Source organism: Hypomesus transpacificus, chromosome 14, assembly GCF_021917145.1.
Source record: "Hypomesus transpacificus isolate Combined female chromosome 14, fHypTra1, whole genome shotgun sequence".
In the NCBI taxonomy this organism is placed as follows: domain Eukaryota; kingdom Metazoa; phylum Chordata; class Actinopteri; order Osmeriformes; family Osmeridae; genus Hypomesus; species Hypomesus transpacificus.
Window position 1 is genome coordinate 8,187,087 of NC_061073.1, and position 5,433 is coordinate 8,192,519.

Consider the following 5,433-nt stretch of genomic DNA (forward strand, 5'->3'; position numbering starts at 1 on the left):
TCAAACACACCAGCCCGCAGTGTTACAGCCAACTCTCCCGAAACCCCTGTCCTCTCTCCCACCCCAGGCTGGGGATGTGCCTGTGCATGCCAAGTCACAGCCGGCTCAAAGGAAGAGCCGTCCCTCCGAACTAACCTGACCAGACTGCAAGGCATTACTCAAACCCTGATCAACAATATCCCCGGCTCGCACAATTAGATTTGCCAGAAAATCACTTCAACCCCCTCAGTATTGACTCAGTGATGATATAGAGGCCACCGCCAGAGCCCTACTCAGGTCTTTGATGTGTGTCTTCAGTGTGGAGCGGAGAGGATCATTACCTCAGTATGCAATATGTATTTTGGAACCTCCACCGTAGACTGGAGAGTGCAGGTTTGGGGTTGAACGGCAGCATGTGTTTTATCACCTTGCTGATGTGATGAATGGGGTCAGAGGTCATTCTCCAGTTGAGTTAGCGTCACCCTCCAGTTGGGTGGATGTCTGACTTGCAGCCGTCCAGTGGGTGTAAGGTAGCTGTGGAGACCTCTCTCCATCCCCGGAACACTTCTTCAGTCCTCCGGGGTCACGCAGGAGGACTGTTATGTGTGAATACATGAGCCAAGCCAGGGGTTGCCATGTTCATGGTGTAACCCACCAAAGCTGGGGGAATTTGGATGAGGACCCCAGGGTCAGCATGTTGTCAATGAACGAGAAATGATGGCGCTGAGTTGACTTTTTGCATTCGGGAATTTTGCGGTGACCCGTCAGAAGAACATACCTGATGCATTTAGCTGTGAAACCAGACAGCTGTGTGTGTGTGTGTGCGTGTGTGTGTGGCTTACTCATCCCCTCCAGTATTCCCCCATGGTCGAGTAGACCCAGGTATCCTCAGGACTGTCTGTGATAAACGACGGTATCCCTGCTCCATTTCACCTTGCCTAAACCTTCCAATGAGAGGGACAAACCCGATCTCCAGGTCCCTCAGCGGCTGCCAAGCAGAGGAGACGAAGAACGCATCGCAAGGTTTCGAAAGCAGCCTGTGTGCATGCGTGTGTGTGTGCGTGTGTGTGTCAATGTGTGTCTGTGTCCCATGGTAACGCACTCTTCGCTCAGCTGCTTTCCAGATGACTCAAGCCTTGGGCCTCTCCTCCTGATCACGGCGAAGCAGTCAAGGGTTACACAACAATAAATCATGCTGGGTAGAGAAAGTAAAGGCCGGACACTGTTACCCTTCTTCCATGTTTCTGTCACAATGACTTCTGATTGGTTGCATGTGTCGGTTCTTCGCGTTTGCCCTCGTCATCGCGGTGGAACAGTTTCAAAGAGATTGCGACTTTAACGCGAGCATTTATCAAGCCCTCTCCTCCATGCGTCGGGTTTTCCATTGACTGTATCGGCCCTTTGTGTGTGTGTCAGGGCGGTCCTGCTCCCTCATCCATGGCTTTGGCGCAGCGGAATGGGAAAACTCCTGATTTTCCATCAGACTGTGTTGCGTCAACTGAACCATGGCGACAGAGGTCTTCTCAGCCACCGGGGGGCAGTCACGCTCTCTGGGTAAAGGCATGCCAGTTATGTCAAGGAACAACACCGTATCAACCTGCCCTTTAACGAAGGCAGACTACTGTATCAACATGTCTACATAGAAACAGGAACGAAACGTAAGTTGTCTTCCATGTATTGTTTTGTGGTGTACTGTGGCGGGAGGGCTGTGCATACACACAAACAAACACACACGCACGCACACAGAGACATTTCCCGTGGCAACATGGTTTGAGTTCAAGCGTTGTCGGGAGAGCGCCTAAAAACACCCGCAAGCAGCTTTACGTATTCACAGTCATATATCTATCACGTCTCTATTGACACACACTCTCAGAGGCCTGCTTGTTCCCCCTCTCCCTCTCCCTCTCCACATGTCTATGGGTGTATATGTGTGTTGTCCCTTCCCCGAGGAGAACGTTCAGTGAAAATTCCCCCGTTAGGAGTCGTCTGAAGCGTGTGCGGTAGTAGAGAGTAAAGCTCACGGGCGTTCCCAGGTGTAACAGAGTCAACTCGACAGGTCAGGGTGAATGCCCAACGGACTCATCCACTGACCCCTGACCTCTGCTCCAGCTCCTGTGGTCCGACCAGGCAGTCTGTTGGAACCATGGTGGAAGGCTGCGTTGCTGCAACATGGGGCTTCAATGCAAAACCATGCCCAAATGCTGAAAGCATCTATAGCATTTATCTGGTACTGTATGTTTAATGCATGGATCGTGTCTCTTTTACTTTCTTTTCCACTCGGAGGTAAAATGGTCATGCCGTATCACACCCACCACCAGAGAGCAGTAGTGCACCATTCTGATCTGGTCGGTTTACAGTAAAGGTAAGTCGACATCGCGGGAGCTAGTCAGTTTTATAAGCATCATAAATACATTTTTTATGACCATTTGATTTACTGTAATTTGTTCCTAGATCATAACGATGTTTTTTGGCTGTTGAAAACAATATATACCATTCTCTTTGACCGTAAGATCTCCATGGTGCAATCCAGAAAGGAAAATCAAGTTACGTATGTTCTCTCCTGTTTGTCAGTATATTATTACATAAAACACCTCTAAAGGAACAGTCAAATCCAACTTTCGACTGCAGGAAAACAGGACAAGAACTGCAAGAGACTTGAGCCCATGACTTAATGAAGGGACATTTATTAGAACAGTAGAATAATATCATCATGCCAGTCTTTACAGCAGCAGCAGCAGCAGCACTTAACTCCCTCATAGACATCACACGGAACTGGAGAGAGGATTCCCACACTGCGGGGGTCACTAGTTCAAGTCCCTTACCAACCCGTCCTATAGCCACCCCCAAGTGACTACACCTCCAATCCCCGGTGCTCAACCATTTTGTCGGATTGTGTACTGTTGCATTGTTAAGGTTTCACTAGAATTAAACTGTATTGTAATGCTCCTGTTCCTTGGTCAGTGATTTAAACTGGTCCGAGTGGATCCAGAGTGGACAGTAAAGATCAATAAGGAAGCTCCTGGGAGCCAGTTGAGTACACCATTGTACTTTAGGCTAGTTCGGTGTGTGTAGTCCATTATGCACGTGAGAGTCTTTACATAAATGACAGTATTTACACCATTGAAACAGCGTGTGCTGCCTGTAAGTTAACAGCAGAGGAACCACAAACAACTGTTTTAGACGAGAGACCACTGTCACAGCAAAACAGGTACACTAAGGTGGCATCCACATGCAATTTGTACACATTGTGGTACATCTGAATCATGGTAGTTCTTCTTAATGTTATTTACAGGACCTTCTCCAGCTACATTCCAGCTTTTGTGTTTAAGCGTGTTTGTGCAACCTTCTGTCGGTGTGAATATACAGTATCCAGTGCTACCTGGATGTTTCATGATTCATATGGATGCCAGAACAGCCTCTGGAACATAAGGTTGACCAGGTGTCTGTCTCCAGGGATCGTACCTACCTACAGTGTTCAAAACTATTTTGCCAACAAGAACTCTGTAAAATGGGGCGACGATATCTCCTAAAAATATTTTTTCAATGTTTTTCTCAGAAGAAAGTCTTGTGTAGTACCCTTCATGAACATAATGTAATTGCTTGGTATTTACTTATGTTTAACTCATATCTGACAGTGAATATATTCACTGCCTGCTGTTGACAACGATATACAACATACCATTGTCCAGAGAGTGAAATGATGTTAGGTGTGTTTGCTCCTGTTTTTCAGTGTGATTGCATTACGTGAAACAAAATGTTAAGTAAAAGTCACAAGTAAAAGTTACAATGAATAGTGATGAAATGATACCAAAAACAAGAGGCAACTTATCTATATATGTCACATTATTTTCACAATGAACATATACAGTGCCCTCCAAAAGTATTGGAACAGTGAGGCAAATTCCTTTATTTTTGCTGTAGACTGAAAACATTTGGGCTTGACATCAAATAATGAACGTGAGACCAGAGATCAACGTTTCAGCTTTTATTTCCAGGTATTTACATCAGGATCTGATGCACAACTAAGAAAATATCACATTTTGTTTGAATCCACCCATTTGTCATGTGAGCAAAAGTATTGGAACAGATATACTTAAAACATATTTAAGTGAATAAGACTTAATATTTAGTTGCAAATCCTTTGCTTTCAATAACTGCAGCAAGTCTGTGACCCATTGACGTCACCAAACTTTTGCATTCTTCCTTTTTGATGCTTTCCCAGGCTTTCACTGCAGCCTCTTTCAGTTGTTGTTTGTTTTGTGGGGTTCCTCCCTTCAGTCTCCTCTTAAGCAGGTAAAATGCATGCTCTATAGGGTTTAAGTCTGGAGATTGACTTGGCCAGTCTAATACCTTCCATTTCTTGCCCCTGATGAACTCCTTTGTTGTTTTGGCAGTGTGTTTTGGGTCGTTATCTTGCTGCATGATGAAGGCTCTGCCAATCAGTTTGGTTGCATCTTTCCTTAAATTGGCAGACAAAATGTTTCTGTAGACTTCCGAGTTCATTTTGCTGCTGCCATCATGTGTTACATCCTCAATGAAGATTAATGAGCCCGTCCTAGAAGAAGCCATGCAAGCCCAAGCCATGACATTACCTCCACCGTGTTTCACAGATGAGCTTGTGTGTTTGGGATCATGAGCAGTTCCTTTCTTTCTCCAAACTTTAGCCTTTCCATCACTTTGGTAAAAGTTAATCTTTGTCTCATCAGTCCATAAAACTTTGTCCCAGAATTTTTGAGGTTCATCTCTGTACTTTTTGGCAAATTCCAGCCTGGCCTTCCTATTGTTCTTGCTAATGAGTGGTTTGCATCTTCTGGTGTAGCCCTTGTACTTTTGTTCATGAAGTCTTCTGCGAACAGTAGATAGTGATACCTTCACTCCTGCCATCTGGAGGTTGTTGCTGATCTCACTAACAGTTGTTTTAGGGTCTTTCTTTACAGCTCTCACAATGTTTCTGTCATCAACTGCTGATGTTTTCCTTGGTCTACCTGTTCGACGTCTGTTACTTAGTACACCAGTAGTTTTCTTCTTCTTCAGGACATTCCAAATGGTTGTACTGGCTATGGCCAATGTTTCTGCAATGGCTCTGATTGATTTTCCATCTTCTCTAAGACTCACAATTGCTTGTTTTTCACCCAAAGACAGCGCTCTGGTTTTCATGTTGTTTACACCTCTGAATACAGTCTGCATAGACAAAACCTATCTTACCCAATCTGAACCTGAGTGTAGACATTCAGTGGTATTTATTGATTGAATAATGTATGTAATAGGACACACCTGGGCAACAAAACACACCTGTCAGTCACATGTTCCAATACTTTTGCTCACGTGACAAATGGGTGGGTTCGAACAAAAAGGTGATATTTTCTAATTTGTGCATCAGATCCTGATGTAAATACCTGGAAATGAAAGCTGAAACGTTGATCTCTGGTTTCACATTCATCGTTTGATGTCAAG